General features: G+C 45.8%; 1 protein-coding gene across 2 annotated transcripts in view; it reads left to right on the top strand.

Annotated features, from left to right (window-relative positions):
* The window catches only part of Ntn1 (netrin 1), a 198,744-nt gene that overhangs the window by 15,953 nt on the left and 158,399 nt on the right, over positions 1 to 24,392 (top strand). The window lies entirely within an intron of this gene.

The following is a 24,392-nucleotide window of genomic DNA, read 5'->3' as shown; positions in this document are numbered from 1 at the left end:
GGTTTGATTTTCTTTTTTTTTTTTTCTCGTTTGAGCAGCGTGTTCGTGTTAGCAAAAAGAGAGTGATGTGATTTCAATTAATTACTATCTACAGATTACAAAGGAGACCTCAGTGACTATTTTAAACTAACTCAATCCTAGTCCAAAAAAGAAGTCTACCAGATTTTTTTTTTTTTGTTAGCTCCGGGGTTTCGTGAAATTGAGCAGTTTTGAATTAACTAAGGATCCCGCGTCTCGATTTTTAATGGCGTTTCAATTCCTGAAAGAGAAATCTGACAAAACCGGCGTTGGTGAATACGCCTGGGTCATAATGGAGGATGAGAAAGGATATGTTCAACTTCTAAGTTGTTGAATTGTACAACTTTGTTGATGCAGAAACTCCCAGGCACATCAGTTTTTCCAGAGAGAGAGAGAGAGAGAGAGAGAGAGAGAGAGAGAGAGAGAGAGAGAGAGAACGAACACACGTTTTCAGCATTAGATGTAAATGTCTAAATCTGACAGTAATTGTAAAGAAAATCACTTAGTCTATAATGTGCCATTTGGTGTGCATCTTTTGTGAACACACAGATTTCCCCCCCTCTCCCTCCCAACCCCAGAGAGCCATTGCAAGTCTCTTCAATCACTTCACCCTCGGAGGCACATTGCAGAGTTCGCTGGTCCCCACAAACACACGTTTTAAAGTCTGGTTCTGATTAATTGTGTCATGTTGTTGTCGAATAGTTTGTGCCTCGTGACTGTGGATGCAGGCTTTTGAGCGAGCGAATGGAAAGCATGTCTCGGAGGGTCGGTGCACAGAGGCCCAGGCTGCAGCCCTGGTCTGCAGACGCCTGTGCCTCCTGTTGCACTGCAGGGCCTCTCATTTAAAACTGCAGTGTGTCCCAGCCTTTGCAGACCAAACTGTAAGTCCCCTAACCTTCCAGGGATGGAAGAACTAGCTTCCAGTGAGAAAGAGACTTTTCAGGCATCTGTAAAGTGGTGGCACGGAGACTTAGTGGTCTTGGAGAAGAAAGTGTCTTTGATCTGTTCAGTTCCCTGAGAAATGTTAGTTTTTCCCCTGGTCTCTTCTTTGCCTTTCCTCTTTTCTTTTCTTCCTTTTGTGTGGAAAAAAAAAACCCTTTATTGGCACTTAAAGGGATTCCCAGGGTTTCGCTATCAGTTTTAGTTTGTATGTGCATATGAAAGATTCGGTCTCCAGCAGGGTTTAATTGGACAAACGTGAGTGGGTATATTGGTGTGAATAATCTGGATCTGTGCTATAAAAGTATTACGAGTGTGAAGGGTCCCTTGTCCCGGGTATTGATCACCCTCGCTCCCCTCCCCCTCTTAGGATTTGAAAGCACAACCTGCTATCTGTTATAAATGATGGCCCTAGACTTGGAATAATCTCCCCAGTTTAGGGTATTTTGTATTTCCACCAAAGCACTAACAACACACAAATTGGATTGACCCCCTCCCTCCCCCTTTTTGTGCCAAGTTGAGCAATCAACATATTAACTAATGTAATTAGCAAGTGGTTTTTGTTCAAAAAGTTTAATTAGGCCTAGTAAGTACATAATCTACATGACAAACGATCGGCTAACGATATTTTTTTCAGGGTTCTCACTGAAGTTATTTTAATTCTTCGCAGTTAAAGCATCTCTAAATCTTGCCAATTATTCAGTCACTTCATACGAGCCAAGCCCACTAAACCCCGTTGGAGTTATTTATAGTTTCCTTGCTGAATAGATGTTCTGATACCTGGCGGATAGAACTGGGAACATCAGATTGAAGTTGCCGTAAAGTCTTAATTGGAGTTCTAGTGATTCCCCCCCCCCCCATCACTTTGTTAGAAAGAAAGCCAACGAGGACAATTTAGGAGTGATTTACAGCTAAAGGTCCAACTTTTTTGGTGACAAGGCCCTAGAGTGGAGATATAGGGATGTGTTAGTGTTTGACAGGTGTTCTGAGATGCTGAAGGGCACCCAGCAAAATAAGTCCTTCACAGAGTAACTTTGTACCTCCAGCTACTCAGATTCCCGCCCCCTCAACATGAGCCCATTTCGTGAATTTCACACTGTAGAAGCGCCCAGTCTGTAGGCTATTTACAGTGAAGGCGGAGGATTGCATTTTTTTTTAATAAAAAAAAATAAGTCTTGATGAAATCAAGCTGCATCACTGTGCTTTTCCGACTCTCCTTTAAGGAGTAATAAGATATAGGCCTAGATGGGGCATTTCCCTGGGTTAGCCTCCACTCCTTCCTCAACAGAGTCCCTAAGAATTGAGACTACTGAGTGTCAAGGCCTTAGAGATTTCTAAGCAGTGTATGTATCTCACATGTTTTCTCAGGCCAGGCTCTCATTTCAGGATTACTTCAAAGCAAGTTTCTCTGCGGGGTTAACATGAACTGTCGTGAAGGCCAATGTTTTAAACGCAATTTTGGATTTCTTCTGGACAGGAAGAGTTCTTGAAGTAATATGAAAGAGGAGACTAGTATACCCTTACCTCTTGGATAGCTCTCGGAGAAATAACCATATGCTTCCTTCCACCCATGTGTGTTAGCAGTGTTCACGTGCTTTTATACACATGGGCATTTACACTAACTGTAAAGAAGCACTCATGCATGGTGTGTGTGTGTTTTGAGTGTGTATGTGTGTGAGTGTGTGTTTTGAGTGTGTATGTGTGTGAGTGTGTGTTTTGAGTGTGTATGTGTGTGTGAGTGTGTGCGCGTGTGTGAGTGTATGTGTGTGTGAAGGTGTGAGAGTGTGTGTACGAGTGTGTGTGAGTGTGTGCATGTGTGTGAATGTGTGAATGTGTGAGAGTGTGTGTATGAGTGTGTGTGAGTGTGTGAGTGTGTGTGAGTGTGTATGTGTGTGAGTGTGTGTATGTGAGTGTGTGTGTGTGAGTGTGTGTGTGAGTGTGTGTGAGTGTGTGTGTACACCGAAGGGAAAATGCGTGTACAGTTTTAAACCACCTGGATGTCTGGACCCTCCTTCTCCCTCTTCCTTTCTCTCTTTTTCCAAAAGAGCATCTAAAGACCGTATTGTGTTTCGTAAGTTATTGACATCGGTTTTAATCAGTGTCTCCCTGACATGGGAGCTGTGTTAGTATTTAGTGTCTGACGAAGCATGATGTTTAATCTTACTGTGGGGATGTCAAAGTGAGCCTCTGCTTGGTTTGTGACAGGTTGAGATTATGAAAACTCGTTTTGCGACTCACTCTATGGCTTTGCATTGCCTAGCTGTAACCCAAAACCCACACAAAAGACGTCTTTGCAAGATGAGCGCTGTGCTGGCCTGGCCTCCTATGGTCATGGGTGCCTGCAATATAATGCTTTTAATTGTTTAAACATGGCTTTGAGGAGGGGTGCAGTCCAAATGCTGCAAGGAGCCCTGGTGCTTGGGGCACCCTTAGCGTTCCTCAAGCAAGGGAGGTTATGTTGGAGGAGTTGCCATGAAAAAATCCAATGCCCTGCTAAAGACCCTTGCTATATCAGAAGGCCAAAAATATTTGCTGGCTCGTCCTGAGCCTGGCACCTCGCTCTGGAAGAGTGTATATTTTTAATACTCATAGTAATTATTATAATTACTGTCATTATGATGATTAACTCTTGAGGGCTTATTCTTTGCCAAGCACTCACATTAATTTAGTTATTTGATCGTTGTGACTCGGCAAATAATGGGCACTATTATTGTCCTTATTTTAGAGATGAGGAAACCATGGCCTGGAGACATTGCATGGTTTACTCTAAGCCCAGGGCTGGTAGGTGGCAAAGCTGGGCCTCCGGCCCTTGGATTACACTTCATTTTATTGCATGTGCTGAGCTGCATCCACATGGACTGGCTGGACGGACGATTGAAGGAATGAATAAGTGTGTGCTATTTACACACAGGGGGAAAGGCAGAACAACCTGTTACTTCTTGCTTGAGCTGGAGGTTGTTTCCTTAGGTATGTTGGCTTGTGATATACCATACTGTTATTGTATTGTATTAACCCATACTTAAACATGAAGTTGCAGATAACTTCTCCTCTGCCATAACCAGTGGACCTGGTGGGAGCTGGGAGAGCTATAATTGGAGAGGGTCCATATCTATCTGTCAAGCTGCCTGTCTATCTATCTATTTACTTATCTATCTATCTATTTATCCATCCATCCATCCATCCATCCATCCATCCATCCATCCATCCTCCATCCATCCTCCATCCATCTATCTACCTATTGTTATTTGTTAGCATTGCTTGACCCTGCATCTCGGTGCAAGCTTAGTAAGTGCCCATTACCAAGCTGAGCTAAGTTGATCCGTGTGTGGAGGTCAGAGGACAACTTGTTGAGTTCATTATCTTCACACCATGTGCTTCCTAGGTTTTTCCCCCTTCTCTCATCAGGATAGGAGGCAGGTTCCTCTGCTCTCTTAACCACTTCCTGGTTGGCCCTATTTTTGTTTTTATTTTGGTTTTTAGAGACAGGGTCTCTGTGTCTCTGTAGTCCTGGCTGTCCTGGACCTTGTTGTGTAAACCAGGCTGGCCTCGAACTTGGAGATCCACCTGCCTCTGTCTCCTAAGCTCTGGGAAAGGCATCTGCCACTATGTCGAGGCCAATCTTATTTACTTATTTATTTAGACAGTCTTGCTAAATTGCCCAAGCTGACCTTAAACTTAAATTTTTTAAAGGTTTATTTTTATGACTATGAGCAGTTTTTTGGTTTTTTGTTTTTTTGTTTTTGTTTTTTGCCTGCATGTTTACAGTGCTTTGGAACCATCTGGGCGCTGGGAATCGAACCATGCCCTCTGCAAGAACAAGTACTCTTAACTACTGAGCTACCTCTTCAGAACAATGGCCCTGAACCTTTGATTATCCTGCTTTAGCCTCCTAGATACCTGGGATGCTAAAAGTTGTGTGTCACCATGCCCACAGCTACCAAGGCTTGAACTCAGCACCTGTGTTAGTTCTCAAAGGTCCAGGGGAAGCAGAGCCGGTAGTCTGAAAATCCTCTTTAAAAAACCTTTCTCAGGCTGGAGAGATGGCTCAGCCGTTAACAGCACTGACTGCTCTTCCAGAGGTCCTGAGTTCAATTCCCAGCAACCACATGGTGGCTCACGGCCATCTGTAATGAGATCTGATGCCCTCGTCTGGTGTGTCTGAAGACAGCTACAGTGTACTTATATATAATAAATAAATCTTAAAAAAAAAAAAACAAACAGAGCTTATCACTCTATTACTTCTATCTGATATGGTGAAAAACAGACAAACCAGGAAGTGGCTGAAGGTGTTGCTAAAAAAGGGGACTTTGATGGAGGATGTGGTGTTCTAATTGTTAGTCTGATCCAGTCAGGACAGTCTACAGCACAAGGCTGTCACTGTCACTGAACTCTCTGGGCCCTAGGCAGCCAGAGTGAGGTCTCAGCTGGGGTCCTCATTAGCGCCTGGTGCGTGAGGAGGCTGCCCCCAGCTCTGTGCAGGGAAGGGAGGCGGGAAGTCAGGGCCAACCCCCTGGGGTCCTCGGGCCTGCATTTTCAGGCTCTGCCAAGCTCTCCTTTTAGCCCTGCCCAGCCTTCTCCCTGACCTCCTCCTCCTCCTGGAGAAAAATGAGATCCTCGGAAAAGTATTTGAGACTTTATGTCCAGAGTAAATATTGGAGAGGCAGTGGGTTGCAATGCAGACGTTCCCTGGAAGGAATCCCCCCTCCCCCGTTTGCTGCCCACAGCTGGTATCGATATTTCCTTCTTGAGATGAGTTGTGCTTTTCATTAAGTAAATTTTTTGTCTTGGGATTAAACCAACATTGTATTCTTAATAGACTTTTATGTTTACACTTCAAACGTCCACTGGGTTGTTATTCGTGTTATCTTGATGGCTTCTACAGCGTCTGCTATGCACACTGGCTGCACCAAAATAAATGGCTCTCTGGGGAACTGGATTATAAAACAGCTTTATCTGTGGGTGCACAAGGATGGATATTTTTTGTGAGCCAGTATTTTTTCTTCCTTCCTTCCTTCCTTCCTTCCTTCCTTCCTTCCTTCCTTCCTTCTTTTCTCCCTCCCTCCCTCCCTCCTTCCCTTCCTCCCTCCCTCCCTTCCTTCCTTCCTTCCTTCCTTCCTTCCTTCCTTCCTTCCTTCCTTCTTTCTTTTAGAAGCAACTACCATGCCTTGGGTTGCTGTAGCACCTTTTATTATGGAGAGACAAGAGGTCTTGAGGTGCTTTTGAACCGTTCAAGACTTAAGCCTTATACTTAAGAGAGTAGTAGCATGTAGCATTTCGCCTGTCTTCTAGAAGCCTCAGAAGGCAAGCACTGGTTTGGGTGGCCCTGGAACCGCAGTTTAGACCGCCATTCACAGGTGGTTGTCAGGTTGAGTCCTGAAGACAGACCACAAACCCCCACCGAGAACCAGTCATTGTCCGAGGTACTCTCTGTGCGCTTTGTTCAATTAATCAGATTGCCACAAGGAACAGAAGCCTTTCAAAAACAGATGTTGCTGCCACCAAAGGGCAGTTTGTATACACAGGGACCAAGTGGGGACTCGTCTGCAGGGCACATCGGAGAGAGCAGGGGGTATCAGAGGCATTTGTTTCTGAGGCTGATCACATAAAAGCCGTGTCCTATTATAAATGACTCCCGGGGACTGTTGCTCTGAATGGAGCTTGGAATAAGTGAACTTCCCAGGCCAGCGTGCTAGACTGGGACAGTTGTCTCAAAGCTGTCTGCTGTCCTGACACTGGACTGCTGGGCTGGAATGACCTTACTAGTCCCATGTTCTTACTCTTATTTCAAAGTGTATCTTTACTGTAAACCCAGAATTAGGTTTTCCATTTATTTGTTTACTTTTGGTTTTTGATACAAGGTCACCCCCAGGGAACAGGGCAGCCTGAAACTTCTGTGTAATCTATGTACCTTCTGAGTGCTGGGATTGTAAACGTGAACCAGTCACAAATGGATTAGAAATAAATTTTAATTTGCTTTTTTTTTTTTTTTTGGTTCTTTTTTTCGGAGCTGGGGACCGAACCCAGGGCCTTGCGCTTCCTAGGCAAGCGCTCTACCACTGAGCTAAATCCCCAACCCCTTAATTTGCTCTTGTTCTTAAAAAAAAATTTTTTTTTTTTTGAGCTGGGTGGTGGTGCAGGCCTTTAATCCCAGCACTTGGGAGGCAGAGGCAGGTGAACTCTATGAGTTCGAGGTCAGCCTGCTCTACAGAGGAAGTTTCAGGACAGCCAGGGCTGCACAAAGAAACTCTGTCTCAAAAAACAGACAAGTGTGTGTGTGTGTGTGTGTGTGTGTGTGTGTTTGTGTGTGTGTGCGCGCACATGTGCATGTGCGTGTGCATGCGTACAGGCCCGCATGCCTGTAGAGGCCAGAGGCATTGGAGCTCCTTGGAACTGGAGTTACAGGTGGCTGTGAACTGCTTGGGAGTATGGGTGCTGGGAGTCAAACTCGGGTATGTGCTCCTAACCACAGAGCCATCTCTACTGGCCGCCCCCCATTTGCTTTTAAATTTTTTATGGGACTGGAGAATGGACTCAGTGGTTAAGAGGATTTTTTTGCTTCCCCAGAGGACTCGAGTTCCATTTCTAGCACCCACACGGAGTATCTTACAACTGTCTGTAAGTGACTCCAGCTTCAGGGAGTTCTCTTCTGGTCTCCATGGTCGCCCACATACATGTGGCATACATTCACACAGACACCCAGACACAAATAACCCCTCTATAGACAGTAGACAGACAGACAGACAGACAGACAGACAGACAGACAGACACACACACACACACACACACACACACACACACACACACACACACACACCCCTGGGGAACTTGGAAGAAAAGTTAAGTTGATAAGATGCCTGCCATACAAACTGAGGACCCGTGTGAACTCTGGGCAAGGGCGCCCTTGTGTTCCCAGGACTGGGGAGGTGGAAACAGGAGGGTCCCCAGAGTCCACTGGCCAGCCTGTCGAGTAGACTTGGTACGCTCCAGAAATGCTGTCTAAAAACAGGTGGAGAGCTGTTGAGAAAGACATCCAGCATTCCACCTCTGGCTTCCAGATGTGTATGCACACACATAGACATGTCTCTACACCTGCATATACATATATACAGTTTATGAACAGGTCCTGGGTTTGAGTCTAGCCCTGCAATAAACCAAAAGAACTTTATATAAACTTTATGAAAAATTGCCCTGATGTCTAGAGCCAGAGACTCATTCAATGGTGAATTCTTTTTATTTGTTTTTTTAATTTTCCTTTTTAGCAGGGAGAAAGGTCTGGGGACTAAACATTAGGCAAATGCTCTACCACTCTATCATGGTCAGATGGTAGAAATATCAGTCCTGGGCTGTGAGGTAATTTACTGGGTAAAGTGCTGGACTGACCTCAGTCTGCCAACTTGAGGTCAGATTCCCAGAACCCTCGTGAAGAAGGTAGCTGTGGAAGAACAGGTCTAATGCCCGTGCACACCCATGAGGAGACAGAAGTGACAGGGAAGCCTGGTGCATGGGGGGAGGTAAAGAAAATTGCGATCCTCTGCCTCAAGCAAAATGGAAGGCGAGGCCTGGTAAGTTTGCCCTCTGACCTCCATCTGTGTGCCCTGGGACATGTGTGCCTGTGCTCTACACATGCAGCACATACATCACACACACACACACCACACACACCCATACCCAACCCACTTCCACACATAGTCTCTCTCAAAGAAACATTAGTCCTTTCCCATGTTCAGCTTCTGGGAGGCTCTGGCTGGGCATAGGTTCAAACCTGCATATGTTACTTGTGCCAGTTCTGTCTTCTGATGGAGAGGGACCTATGGCCATGGATTGGTGAGATGTGGAATGTCTCTTGTTGGAGCCTTTCTCCCTCTGTGTCTAAACTCCTATCCTTAGCCTCCCTCATGATGAGGCAGCTGCTGGTGTGTCATGTGTAAAAGGAAATGCCGTCTGAAGGGACAGGAGTACCAGCAGGAAGTAGAAAAGGTTCCTTCACCGTGGTCTCTGGGAACTCCTTGGGTCATCTGCCTGTGGGATTCATGCACTAGCTAGGTAGGCTGAAACGAATTCCACATTGTAGCACACAGGGGCTTATGATGAAGATGCAGGAGGAAGAAGAGTCCTAAATGGAGGAGACTTGTAAGGTTTCACACAGGTCACAGTAGACTGGTTGGGTAAGAAACTTTTAAGGCAGAACTCGATGCCCGATACATCCCAACATGGGTAGAGCTCAGCCAGAAGAAGGCTTGAGAATCTGTCTCTTGGAGGATGCAGAACCCACTCCTGTGAGGTCTCACTTTGCCGTGTGTGTGGCCACATCTTAGCTGGGGGAGGGGGGCAGTAGTGGCCCATTTCTGCCCGCCCCCCCCCCCCGTTGTTGCTGAAGCTTCTAGATTTCCCCCCTTGAGATACTTTGTTTTCTGCTACAGATAAGAGAGGTTATTAGCTGTCACATTCGATTTTCACGCATTCCTGAGGCCCCACACTTAAGTTTGACAATCTGTAGGACCACAGGCATCTTGAAAGGGGATGGCTTTGGGTAACTGAGTTCTAAAAAAGGAAATGAGACAGATCTCGTAATCTCTGGCGGCCCTTGTGTTCTGCAGCATTCCATATTTGAAGTCCCAAAGTGATGAACACTTCCTGCCTTCTAGGCTTCTGGTTTCATCGGTTCCTGTGTGGGATGGCTGTGGTGAGTTCCGGTCTCTCCCCGTAGGCACAGGGAACGTGTTCCAAGCCACCCATTTTAGATTCCTGTAATGGTGGATAATACTGAACTGTATATGTATTTTTGCCCACATCTACCGTGCCTCTTATGAAGTTTGAGGTATGCGTTGAAGTAGGCATGCTATGATGAGCAAAAATGAAAAGTAGTATGCATCTTTAACTATACGATTTAATCAAAAAATGAAAACTGAAATATGCTCTCTTACTATTGAGACATCGTACTATGGGTCTTATTGACCTCAGCATGCAATTCTCTCCTTCTATATTTGAAGACTTTTCTCCTTTTAATTTAAAGGAAGTGATTTAGGACATCTCTCTGACATATCTGGATTGTAAACACCACTCCTCTTGTGGTCTGGGGCCATTATTAAGCAGAGCAAGTCCTTGAACATGCACCCTGTGGTGTTCGACAGTAGACCTGTAACTGAGATAGAGCCAAGCGATCCACCGAGGGCTGGAATAGGCAGCCTGGTTGCGTCGGGTAAAGACCTGGTTCACATTCTCAACACCGTGAGACCCCATCGTAGTGCACGGTTCACAAGTCACGGTTGTCCGTTTCTGGACTATTTAATCATTTGAGACTGAAACCCCAGAGAGCAAATCCTCGGGAGATGGGAGATGACTGTGCCTAGTGAATGCATCCCCAGCCCTATCTGTAGCCAGGGCGGGCATTGCTCATTAATTGCTGTAGACTCTTCTTCTAAGTCCAGAACGCATCTAACGGTACCAGAGCTATATGGGGTGAACAATCACTTGCCACTTTTCATTGTAGACTATTTTCTGTGACCTCGCCCTTCCCCATGAGTACACAGATGTGTTCAGGAGCATTTAATGTTGAGGTAGTGCTGTTGGGTCTGGGCATGTAAGGAAATATTAAAAGATGCTCTTTTCATCACGGATACTGTGCACATAAGAGAGAAAACACTCGTCCACAGGCATGGGCCGCTGGGGACAAGCGGGGTTCAGATTTGGCTTCTTTACCAGGGAAGGATTGGATGGATGTCCACGTAATTTTCTCCTCCCAAATTTGTTCTGATGTAGTTCTTTTATTTTTGATCTTACAAGACTTTGAGAAACTACAGCTTCCTGCAAAGTGCGGTCTTTCCAGAGCGTCGGCTTGGAAATTCCCAAGCAGGTGCTCGAAGCTGTAGAGGGTGTTTTTGGACAAAAACTTGTCCCTGCCTAGCCCCGGGTTAGACCCAGGTGGTTGAGCGTCCCTGGAACATGTCCCAAAAGTTGTTGCCTCTAGTCAGGACCAAGTCTTGTGCAATGTAAAGGGGAATGGACTCTTCAGTGGTCACACTCTTAGCTCTGCTTACGTACAGGCCAGTGCAGAAAGTGTGGAACAATAATAACACCAAGCCCAGCATGAAAAAGGAAACACACTGTTTTTACAGATACAGAATCTGGCATCGGAAGCAGGGAAGTACCTTGGGGTTGGGCGGCCTCCGGCAGGAGTGTTGAACCCAGGCCTCCAGCCCACGGCCTTGTGGCCGACTTGCTTTCTCCTGGAAGTCAGACCTCAGAGGTGGGCAGATTGATCTCAGTCAGCTCTTTCTTCCCAGACACAACCCCGTCTCACTTAGTGGCTCAGTTCTGGAGAAAATTCACTGTGAGAAAGAGCTTGGCCTCTCAAGCTGCCACGAGGAAGGAAATTGGATCTCCTTCCAAGCCACAGAAATCAGCCCTTCGGAAACCACGGGTTTGGGCAGATTGGTCATCACGGGACCCAGATATACTAGGGGAGGAAGAGCAGGCAGGGCTGAGTGGTCCTATGCGTGTCTTAGCCTGGTTTATTTGACTGAATCGAGGGTAGGGAGCCGTTTTTGTTTTAAATGAAAGCTGTCTGCCTGGAAAGCAAAACTTCATTCTTCCTGACCCACGGAACATTCCCGTTCTGAACCAAGGTCAGGGCACACATTGTTCCGTTTAATAATGTGAGAGATCTCAAGGTGGATGTGGGGATTTTGATAAGGGAAACCCTTTCTGGCTTTAGGTGCCTGGATCTAGATCTCAGCCAGCACCAGGATTAGCACTTCTGCCTATCAACTGTGTCAGTTGCCTATCAGCTTGGAGGCCCAGCTTAAGACCACTGCATGCTAAGCCTCGAGAGGGGCTCTGAGGAGGGCTGTAGAAGAGGGCGTCGATTGCAGACTCAGGGCAGGGTTGCTCTGACCTTGTTCTAAGCACCTTGTAAATAATCACCTTAGTAAGTGCTCTACCAACCCAAGGAGGTTGCTTCTGTAATTAATGAGTAAACCTCTTTGTGGCAGTGCAGCACATGACCCCTCAATGCTCAGCCCAGTGACCTGTCAGGCAGTGCTCACACACTTGCATAACCAGTGCCCCTGTCAGGAACAGACCAGCACCCTGAGAGCTGGTCTCCAGTCCCTGCAGCCCACAAAGCATGGATCTTGGTTTTTGACTCTGTGTAGACAGGATTGCCCTCTGGGTTTTTAATTCTGATTAAAATACTGCCATCGAGGTGGTTGTCCATGTGTGGTCATGACTCACGAGTTTTATTTCCGTCCCAGAATTCTGTGATATAAGAGCATCACGGTATATTTCTCCATTCTACATAGAACAGTGGGTATTTTCTTTCCTGAGTTTGGTCTATTGGGAAAAAAAAAAGCACAGCTGTGACCACACTTATTCATACTTTTTGAGGCATATAAGAATGAATTTCTGCCAGGGATATATGAAAAAAAAGGGACTTCTGGGCCCTAGGGCATGAGCGTCTGGTCAGCTTGCATGGACAGTGGCAGTTCGTCTGGTGGAAAGCAATTGACCACTTGACATCGGAAGCTGAGGCTAGGCGACTTGTCCAAGGTCATAAAATTTGGGGGATTTAGAAACCTGACCTTGTGGCTCTGGAGTCTTGCTTTCCCTCTCTGGGCCTCTGGCCCCTCACCTTTATTCTGTGTCCAATCTGGCGGGAGAAAATGCTCATACCGGGAAGCAAGGGAGACTTGCTGGGGCCTCGATCCCCTGACTGGTGACCTACACAATTGGACGGCTGAGACCTTGTATAGCTCTGCATAACTGGTGTGAACAGTACCTGAGCCACACTGCATCCCCACTGCTCACTGCCTGCCTCCTTGTTCCCCACATCTCTGCATCATAATGCATTTTCTGTCCACTCCCCGTGGGAGTTCCCTCAATAGACTGCTGTGTCCCTGTTTGAACGACCTCCTTGGCCTTCCCTCCAAGAGTTTTCTTCCCTCAGACTCAACTCATGGTGCCTCCTATTTCTTGGGATGACGTGGGCCTTGTTCCTTCTTTGCTCTCCCATGTGTTGGCTAACCTGACATCTCTCCAGATTTGTGTGTTCAGCTGGATGAATTGTCACAAAGTGGACACACCTGAGTATCTGTGCTGAAATCAGGAAATAAGATATTTCCAAAAGGCCCTTAGTTTCCTCCCAGCCACTGGGACCCCAGTGTAGCCAGAGTTTAGACTTCTCACACCACAGAGCTTTGCTCATTTTCTGTTTTGGAGGGAGGGCCCCACTCTGTGGGTAGCTCAGGCTCCCCTCAAACTCCAGACCCTCTTGCTGCAGCCTCTCAAGTGTTGGGATTCTAGGCGTGCGTTGCTGTGCCAGGCTCTTGAGTCTCGCCTGCTTTTGAACTTTCTATAAATGAAATCATACCGTGTGTTCTCTTCAATATCGATGCCTTGTGTTCCGTGTTTTTCCTGTAAGTGCCGTCAGCGAGGCTTCTCCTATGGTCCTGGTTAGTTTGATGGATGATCTCAGGTTCCTGGGAGCACGGACGGATCGTCCTCATTTTCTCTGCTGACCTTTGCTCACAGTGAATGATTTCCTTATGTGTTTTGGACTTTCTGACTGTGAGCTTATTTTTATTTCAGATTTTGTGGAAATCCCTCTGGTCTCAGTTATGGAAATGACCCAGTGGTTTTTTTTTTTTTTTTTTTTTTGCACTGATTCTGCCAAAAATTGGACTGGGACCAAATTTTTCATTTATTAATTAATCACCACGGAAATTATTATTTCAAACAGGGAAGAGTATGCGTGTAATCTCCAAAACCGCCCAGGCCTGATGCCTCATTTCTTCCTTACCGAAGGGCCTCGACAACACAGAGACTGAGGGATAGGGACGTTCAGTGCCCTGTACTCAGAGTGCTTTGGGAAGGCCCAGCTGTTTGTCGTCTGCTCTATTGCTACAGTATTCAAGCCCTCCCGATACAGTCTATTCCCAACAGCGGCCACTGGGAACCGTGCCTGCATGCCAGTTGCCTGCTCATTGCAGAGAGCGCCTGGAGCTCTGACAGGGGCTGTAGAGCCTAGCCTAGTCAACGGCCCTGTTTCTCTGCCACTCTGGTCTGCTCTTCTCCAGCCAGACTCTCGATGTGCCAGGTCATACACTCCTTACATTCCTGCTGCTGGAACTTTTTTCCCTGTGGGCATTAGGTGTCTGTAGATGTCATGTCTTCAGTCAAATACCACCTTGGGGTCACCATGGGGATGACATTTCCCCCATCTTACTCAGTATTTCCAACAGTGGACCCATCCATGGCTGTCTATCACCCTCCCCACCAGATACCACCGCTATCCTGATCTTTCTTCCTGTAACTCTTACCTCACCTTCTAACATACATGTTAGATGACTCAGCACGTTTTGGGTTTTGTTTTTATTTGTTTTATTTACACGAGTACACTGTTGCTGTCTTCAGACACACCAGAAGAGGGCAATGGATCCCATTACCGATGATCATGAGGCACCATGTAGTTGCTGGGAATTGAACTCATGACCTCTGGAAGAGCGGCCAGCCCTCTTAACCACTGAGTCCTACCCAGCATGGTTATTGTTTTCCCATCCTTCCACTTGCTCTTTTTTTCTTTAAAACTGTGTGTGTGTGTGTGTGTGTGTGTGTGTGTGTGTGTGTGTATGCATGTATGCATGTATGTGTCTGTATGATTGTATACACATGGTGTGCAGGTGTGTGTACACACCACACAGAGACAGCACGCACACAGAGGCACACTGAAGCCAGAAGAAGGCATCGGGTATCCTCCATCATACTCAGCCTAGTCTCTTGAGGCAGGATCGCTTCCTGAGTCTGGGTCATACATTTTCTTGGGTCAGCAAGCATAGCGATCCTAGGATGCCTGGCTTGTTGCACAGGACTAGGATCTACAAGTGCAGTAAGCACCCTCAGCCCCTCACCCGTCCTTACTCGTCCCCTGCCCACCTGTTTTCAAGACAGAGTTTTCCGATGAAGCCCAGGATGGCCTGGAACTTGTGTAGACAAGGCTGGCTTGGGTCTCCTAGTGCATCACCCTGCTCCCGCCTCTGCCCCTCAGTGCTGGGATGAAGGAATAGGTACTGGGAACTGAACTCAGCTCCCCTGGAAGAGCAGGGATTGCTTTTCCCTGCTGAGCCGGATCTCTGGATCTCCCACCTGCTTCACTATAACACCTGAGTGTAAATTCACAGGAGAGCAGAAATCCTTGGCTATTTAATTTATAAGGCATACTGTTCATCAGGTGATCTCAGCACTATGGAGGGCGAGGCAGGAGGATTGTTGTAAACCTGAGGCCAACCTGGGCAACATAGTGAGTTCCAGGCAAGTCTGTACTTTAGAGTCTCAAACACACACACACACACACACACACACACACACACACACACGGGGGGGGGGGGGAGAGAGAGAGAGAGAGAGAGAGAGAGAGAGAGAGAGAGAGAGAGAAGGTCCTTTCTCATTTGCAAGGGTGTCTCTCCTAGCTTGTTTGCATGCTAAAACCCAAGGCCCACAGCATTAAGGCCTATTTCCAGATCTAATAACCAGTCCTTTCCCGTGTCTCTCTCCTTCCTCCTCCCCAGCTACTCACCCATGCCTCATGACCTCTGGGGACTCAGTGGTTCCCTGGATTTTCAGGCCTTCAGAGTCTCTTTGCCTCTGCCCTCTGAGGATTTCCTTTTATTTTACCCTCACGAGGTCTGCTGTGCATCACATGTATTTGGAAATTACATTCTGTTTAGCATTTCTCCTTGCTTGCAGTGGTCGGGGTTCTGCATTACCTCAGTCTACTTCGCTGCCAGAGCCTAAGATCATATATTTTCATCTCCTCTGCATCTGGAGTTATTTATGACATGCGGTGTGAGGTAAGGACGGCCATTGTTTTTGTCAGATAGTTAGCCAGCTGTTCCGTGACAGCTCTTGAAAAAAACCTTTCTTTGTCACTGCCTTGAGACACTGCATTTGCTAAATGCTGACGCATTGCATAGACTTGGACCCGTTCTCTGGAGTCTCCTCTTGGTTTGACAGCTCTATCTATTTTCCTGTCACTTCCTATCTGGACCGTGCATCCCGATATCTGGCTCGGCGTCCGTCCATTATTTTCTAGTTGTTCTCGTTGTTATTACCTAAGAGGTTCTACATTCATTTATGTGTGTGTGTGCATGTGTGTGCATGAGTGCGTGTCTCAGCAGGTATGTGGAAGTCAGGCGAATTTGCTCAGTTTTCCAAATATTAATTATCTTATATATGCATCCCACAATTACCCAAACCAAGAAAATTGATGCTGATGTTAGTGTCTAACCTGTAGACCTTCTTTAGCTCTCAATGACTGTTCTTTTTGTGTTCTTTTTGGGTCCAGGATGGAACCCACCCAGATCTTCTGTATCCTTGGACTTCAGGCTGGGGCAGTCCCTCAGACCTGCAAGGCCTTCCTACTCTTTAATAAAGAGAACTAACTGGACATTATTTCCTAAACTGTCTCTCTTTTGAGGCTGTCTGGTGTTTCCTCATGACCAAACTCAGATAATGTGCTTTAGTCAAGATCCTATAGAAGTGACATTATACTCTTGGGTCCCCTTTTCAGTGGCCGAAGGAGATCCAAGGACTGAGAGTCTCTTCTTTCTTTCTACCATGTGGGTCTCTGGGATTAAACTTGAGTCCTCAGATTCATCAGCAAAGGCCTTTATTTGACTACGCCATCTTGCATTCTTTTTGCTTGACTCTTCAAAAAAGTATTTATTAAAAAAAATTATCTCCCCCAAAAGAGCTAGGCAGAGTGGTGCTTGCCTTTAATCTCAGCACATGGGAGGCAGAGGCAGAGGCAGATGGATCTCTATGGGTTTGAGGCTAGCCTGGTCTACATAGCTCTAGGACAGCCAGGACTACATAGTGAGACCCTGTCTCAAACAAACAACAGACAAACAAACTAACACTGTCTGAGTGTTTTGCCCACATGTATGTGCACCACGTGCTTGCATGGTCCAAGGAGGCCAAAGGAAGGTATCGGAAGCTTTAGAATCGGAGCAAGTTGCCATGTGTGTCCTGGAAACCAAACACTAGTTCTCTACACGAGCAGTAAGTGTTCTTAGAGGCTGAGGCATCTCTCCAGCCCTTGGCTTGGCTTTTGTCTTTTTGTTCATTGGCCTTAGGTGAGTTTGCCATTTATTGTTTTTTTTTCTTCAGCTATTGTTCTGGCTTGGCTGTGTTTGCTGGCCAGATGAGTTGGTCAAGTTTCATTACAAGCGCCGTTGATTATCTGGTGAAGGTGTTGCTGAGGTGGACTTGGTTATAGTCAATAACTCTATAATTTTAAGTTATCACTGCACCAACACAATCCTGTATAATAACTCAATGACTTAAATGTCTCCGTTGGGGTCGTTAGAGCTTCTGCTCTATCCAGATAGATTTAAAAACAGACTTGAGATATAACTGCTGTTCAATGAATCACACATAATTTGAGAGTGTGATTTGATAAGTTTGGCCTGTGTGTGTCCTACCACCAGCATCATGAAGACAAAGGAATCAGCCCCAAACAGTTCCCCGTGTTCCTTGGTTGGCCCTCCTACCCCTCCCTACTCCTGTGCTTTTTGTTGTATTAGCGTCTTCTCTTAGGAATTAAAGGATGTATTAGCTGTGTTTGTGTGCAGACTGTGTGTGGTGGAGGTGCACTTGGGCCATGGACATGCGCAGAGGCCAGACTTACAGGAGTCGGCTCTCTCCTTCCACGGTTCTGTGGGTTCTGTGGATTTGCTCAGACCCCCACCTTTGATGGCAAGTCCCTTAACCCAGGAAGCCACCTTCTGGGCCCCAGTTTGCCTTTTCTTAACTTTTACATAAATGGAAGCCCATACTTTGTAGTTATGCGTGTTCACTTGTGCAGGCGTGTATGGAGGCCAGAAGCTTGACATCACTGAGAAGTCTTCCTCGGTTACTCAATGCCTCTTTTCTCCCTCTCTAGTTGTGTCTCCTTGACTCTCCATCTCTGTGATAACGCTCTTCTTCCTCCCTCCCTCTCTTCCTCGACCATACCCTAGGGTCATAGGTGCATTCTGCAGTACCTGGCTTTTGATGTGGGTGTCAGCCGCTCGCACTCTGGTCTTCACACTCGTGCTTGGGCCGTCTCCAGCTCTGCTTTGTTCTTCGTTCTTCCGCCCTGTGTGGTTGTTTGGGCTACTTATCCATCACTGCTGTGTGTGCATTGATGATACAGGATATGGCTACAGTACACAGTCTGCCTGTTGACGTTCCGATGGGCATCTAAGTTGTTTGCAGTTTGGGGCTAGTTTCACAGATGACGTAGCTGTGGACATTCCTGTGTGAGCTGTTCCGTCGACGTACGCTTTCATCTCTTTGGGGTAAATGTCTAAGAATGGGGCTGCAAGCCGATGCAATAGATGCATGTCCAACTTTCTTTAAAAAAATGTATGTGTCTTATGCATAGGAATGCTCAGTTCACATGTGTGCCTACAGGCCAAAAGAAGGCATCAGAACTCATTACAGATGGTTGTGAGCCACCATGCCTTTGCTGGGAATCAAACTCAGGACCTCTGGAAGAGCAGCCAGCGCTCTTAACTGCTGAGCCATCTCTCCAGCCTCACATGGTCAACTTTTTTTTTTTTCTTTTCTTTTTTTTGGAGCTGGGGACCGAACCTAGGGCCTTGCGCTTGCTAGGCAAGCGCTCTACCACTGAGCTAAATCCCCAACCCCGGTCAACTTTTAAGTAAGAAGTTGCAAACTATTTTCTGGATGCTAAGCCAGCAGTCTGTGAGAGTCCTAGTTTCTTTGCTTCTGTTTTCTGATGGCATTTGAAATGACCAGTCCTGTACAGTCATTCCTCTAGTTATACAGTAGATGGCTTTACAGCTTTGTCTAAAAGCAGAAGCATGGAACAAAGACATTTATTGGTGTTTTGTGTATACCTCTCAGGAGAATTGATGGATTTATTTATAATTGACTCATACATTAAAAAAAAAAGTTTGTTCCTGGTTGGGCATGGTGGCCATGTACTGAGTAATGCTGTCATCGGCTGTGAATGACAGCGTGAGGTTTTCCTGTGGATCTGTGTTGCTGTGGTTTGGAAGAATAAAGTCCCCTGTAGGCTCATGGCTTTGAACACTTGGTCCCCACTTGGTGACACTTTTAGACAACATTACTGAACCTGTAGGAGGTGGAACTGTGATGGAGGAAGTTTGAGGTCTTATAGCCTGGTCCCACTCCCCTTTCCCTTCCTCCCTCTCTGCTTCCTGTGTGCGGATGAAATATGATCACTCCAGACACCGGGCTGGCCTCACACTCCTGCTTCCATACTCTTACTGCCACAATAGATGGTGTGCCCTGAAACTGTGAGCCCAGATAAACCCTTCCTCTCTAAAGTTGCTTTTGTCAGAATATTCTATCATAGCAACAGCAAAATAAATAATACCTGTGTATTTAATTCCCCAGTCTGTACCCAAGAGTGGAATTTCTGGGTCATAAAAAAATCTCAGAGCCTTTTGAAGAACAGCCAAACCGATTTCTCCACAGCTGCACTGTTCCACACCCCCACACGCATCACAGAGGTGTGTGTCTTTTCTTAGGCATTACAGCATTGTGAAGTGGCATCTTACTGGGGTTTTGTGATTGCCCGAGTTTGAATTAGTCATCGCAAATTGTATGATTCTTTGCTAATATTTTGTTTGGGATATTTAGATCTATGCTTGAAAGCCAGAGGTGTTTCTGAACTTTCTTTCTGTCAGCCTTTGTATTAAGGCTGTTCTAACTTTAGGAAACAAAGCAGGGAGTTTCCACTCTTCCCAGTCCTCTGATGGTGTAAGTGGCATAGAAATAGCGGTTCTGGTAGTCTTGATAGAATGAGCCCATCTGGGCCCCTCCACTTTTGGAAGTAGTTATTTGATGACCATTTCAATTCATTCAATACTTCAGCGTTGGTTCAGGAATTTTCAACTGCTCTTCTAGTCAAATCTGGCCATTTATTTTCCAAGAAAATAATCCTTACCCAGATTTTCATTTTTAAGCAGAGTTATATATAGTAATCACAAAAATATATTAAAAATTTCCATATGTGGCCCTGTCATTTATGTACTGTCTAATAGTAACATTTGCTCTCACTCCTTGCCTGCGTTTGCTTGCCTTCCTGACATTCGTGAGAGGGGTAATGGTGGCATCAGATCATACTTGCTGTATGTATATTCCTGTGTGCTGGGCTCCCCTGTGCTTAATTAAAGTACCATGAATACATCGTTCAACGAATCTTTACCACTCTGTGAATCAGTAGTGCTTTTCCATGCTGGGTAATGAAGACATTGAACTTGTCTGAAGCCACACAGCTACAAAGTGTAGATCTGGAATTCAAATAGGACCTGTCTGTCCTCAGAGCGAGCGCTCCTACCTGCTAGAATTCTATTCCTGGCTGCCACTTCTACTGTTATTTCAAATCTTCGTACAGTTGGTGATTGAGTGCGTTTATGAGTGTGCATACATGCATGCCTCTGTGTGTGTGTATATATATATATATATTTTTTTTTTCAGAGAACAGCATGGGGGGCCTGGTTTTGTCCTTTGACCTGGTAGATCTTGGGGATCAGAACTTGTGTCGTCAGGCTAGGCAGCAGGTGCAGAGTATGCCGCGAGCCTTCCTGCTTTTGACCACAGTTCGTTTTCTAAGTTTCTGCTTTTTTATCTTTGCTAATTTATTACTTGGGCTATTTGTGGCTCCTGACTTTTGTTTAACTCTCAGCCCAATCATCGTCTTATCTGTGTATATCAAAAAACCGTTTAAAGCAAGGACTTTACCTCTCCACCATGGCTTTTATCACTCTTGACCACTTTCCATATATACATTTTGGTTTATACAGTTTTATTGACACTGGTTTTCTATAAGGATAAGTTATTATAATGTGTGTGTGTGTGTGTGTGTGTGTGTGTGTGTGTGTGTATACATATGTGTGTTTTCCTGGAGTTATTTATAAAAAATGTGTTCTTTTTTTTCTTTTTCACATAGGTCCTCGGTCTGTATTTTGGTCTGGCCTTGAACTCTCGATCTCCTGCTTCTGTGGGAATTATAGGTGTGTCTCACCATGCCTGATTCCAGTTTGTTTTACTGAAGCTGGCAGAGAGATTTCTTTTTTCAGTTTTGAGGACCTGAGGTTTGAACACAGGGCCTAACACATGCCTGACGAGCATTATGTGCTGCGCCGTATTCTGGCCTTTTTACTTTTATTCAGACGGGCTGGCCTCGAATTTGTTGTCTTAACCTGCATCTGCCATCAGGTCTGGAGGTTTGAAAAATACATATTTCTCTTAGTGTTCTTAAAATTTTCTTTTGTGTGTGTGGATATTTTGCTGGCCTGTATGCATGTGTATCACACGTGCCAGTCGGTGCCCACCAAAGTTAGAAGAGTCATCAGATCCCCGAGACGGGAGTTACAGGCAGTTTTAAGTCATCGAGGAACTGAGCCTGGATCCCCTGCAAGAGCAGCAAGTGCTTTAACAGCTGAGCTGCCCCTCCTGCCTGCTGGAAGGCTTCGTTTGTCTTGTTTTTTTCTCAGAATAACCCCATGAGTCTATACGATCATCTTCTCGGTGTCAGAGGGAACCAAAGAGCTGGTTTATTGTAGCAGTTCAGTATGTTGATGTAATCAATCATAACAGTGAATGTATTCTTCACATACCCTGTGACTTTTCTTTTTGTGGCCCAGGGCCAAAGCCCTTGTAGTGGAATACTCCAACATATACCAACTTGGCATGCTTCACGGATAAGTTGACAGAATCCTTTGACCTTTGGAGAATTTGGAGCTGTGCAAAAGCATCTACCCACAAAGTCAAGGCAGGGAGTAGTACTAGGAGAGAGAATTCGAAGCACAGGGCCTCTTGCACAAACCTGGTGCTGGGGCTGGAGCCTTAAGACTCATGTGTGTGCTCCACCATGGTGCTCCACCCAAGCCCAAAGCTGCTTATTTCCCACTGACACCACCATAATGGACTTTGTCCTGGGCTTGGGTGTAGCCTGACGGACGGCAGGACTAGTGCCTGACACAGTGGAGTTGGGTAGCCCCTCTTGCATCCTCCCTTGGTGGTTTTCAGATTTATTACTGCCTGCTTCCAGGGCTGCAGTGAACTGGGAGTGAGGGTTGGAAGCAGAAGAAACAGACCGGACAAGATGGTTAGAGTGAAGCTGGAGCCTTCTGAACTGACAGCTGGCTGAGTTCGTTGCTTTGGCGAGCTCCTGACTTTACATGAGTGTCTCCCCCGTTGCCTTCTGGCCTGGCAAATAGAATTCATTCTGTACAGAACAAGATGGTGGAGCCACTAGGACTCTCCATCATGGGATGTCACCTTGGAGTGAAATATGACCCCAAATGACTTGGTTTGGCTGGGGAAGTGCTTAGTTCCCGTGGCTCTGTGGAAGAGCGTTTCCACAGTCAGCTAGCTTCCTGTGGAACAGGCCAATTCCGTGCCTGCCTCTGTTTCCCCTCAGCCTCTTGCCAAGGAGTGATTGATTCATGGAAGGAAAGATGGGATGCTACAGAAAGGAGTGTGCTTCCCCCAGCACCATAAGCAAGGACAGGGATGAAAATGAATGAGCTAAGTATCTAATTTAAGAAATTAGAAGAAAAAAATTGAACAGAATAAGACAGAAAAGGGGTGGGGGAGGGAGAAGGAAGAGATAAAAAGTAGAAGCCAATGAACTAGAAGACAAATATTCAACAGAGAAGACCCACCGAAGAAAGCCAAGAGAGGGTGGTTTGGAAAGAGTAATACAAATAAACAAACATCTGCAGAGAGTAGTCAAAGAGAGAAAAAAAAGAGAAAAAAAAATACCATTGGGAATGAAAAGGAGCCCTAAGTACAGAGCTGGCCCAGAGGGTTTTTTTTTTTTTTTTTTTTTTTTTTTTTTTTTTTTTTATGAAGGTTAAGTTGGTTTTAGAATGCTTGCCTAGGATACCCAAAGCATAGGTTCAAGTCCCAGGCCATCTTTGAAGGGGAGATGAACATATACAAATCACATATGCTCTGTGGAGCCCTGGCTGTCCTGGAACTTGCTTGTAGACCAAGCTGTCCTTGAGCTCAGAGACCTACCGCTGCCTCTGGAGTGCCGGGATTAAAGATCTGTGCCACTGTACCAGTGCCACTGTGCCTGGCCATGCTAACACATTTCGAAAGTATAGCTCCTGTACTTATTAAGTCCTTGGAACACTTCCGTAGATCAGTCTATTGACCACTTGAGTAAAAAGTGTTATATGGAAACCAGGTAGAAACAGCTTAACTTGGATGTTATTGAAATTCCAGGCTTGTATTTAAAAGGACAGTGTCAGGGACATGCACGGTGGCCTGCAGTAGGAGAACGTAGTTGCAACTCATATAAAGACGATGTAAATAAAATTTAGAAATGTCCTTAAAAAGACAATGGCATTTATAACTAGGGTAAAAACCCCTATATAGTTCTCTAAAGAAGGTCTACAAGTGGCAAATCAGCATATGAAAAGGTGTCCAACTTCATGGACCATCAGGGAAATACAGAGAAGAAACGCCAGGACTAAAATCAAAAGAATGGATAAGGGGCTGGAGATGGCTCAGAGGTTCAGAGCTCTTGCTGCTCTTCAGAGGACTGGGGTTTGGTTCCCAGCGCCCCTAGGATAGACACATGCCAGTTATAGCGCCACCTACAATGCCAGCTCCAGGAGAGCCAACGAGGCATTCTTCTGGACTCCATGCGACCCTCACACATGGCACACGACATACATGTGTGTGTGCACACACCCACATGCACACCAAGAAAGGACATAAATAAATAAAAATAAATCTTATTTTTGAAAGGGCCATTTAGTAAGTAACAAGCTGTTTTAGTTCCTTTTCTCATCGCTGTGGCAAAATAGTTGACAAAAGCCACTTAAGGAAGAAGGCTTATTTTAGCTTGTGTTTAATAAGGCATGGTGGTGGGAACAGGGGTGGGCTGCTCATATCTGCATGGGCATGAGCTAGAAATACCTCAAGGGCTCCTCTGAGGGACCCAGGTTCAATTCCCAGCACCTGCACGGCAGCCCACAACCACTGTGTGTAACCAGTTCTAGGGGATTTGACATCCTTTTCTGCTCTCTGTGTGCACCAGGTGTGCATGTCATACATAGACACATATGTAGGCAAAACACTCATGAATATGAAAATAAAATTCAAAACAAAACAAAACCCTCAAGGCCCAACCCCAATACCTACTTCTTCCTGTGACGCTCCACCTCCTCAAGGTTCCATAGCCTTCCGAAACCATAACCAACCGTGGACCCTGTGTTCAGATATGTGAGCCTGTCTTTCAATCCATAGCAAAAGTATGATGAATATGTGGAGAGAGATTCTTATACATCGATGGGAATGTAAAATAGTGTGGCCATTTTGGAAAATAATTCCCCAAAAGGAATTAAATCTGCTATTGTATGACCCAACTATTCCAGAAGTACTGTTAG

Source organism: Rattus norvegicus, chromosome 10, assembly GCF_036323735.1.
Source record: "Rattus norvegicus strain BN/NHsdMcwi chromosome 10, GRCr8, whole genome shotgun sequence".
NCBI lineage: Eukaryota > Metazoa > Chordata > Mammalia > Rodentia > Muridae > Rattus > Rattus norvegicus.
Note: the sequence above shows the minus strand (reverse complement) of the source record. Positions and strands in the feature narration are given on the sequence as shown.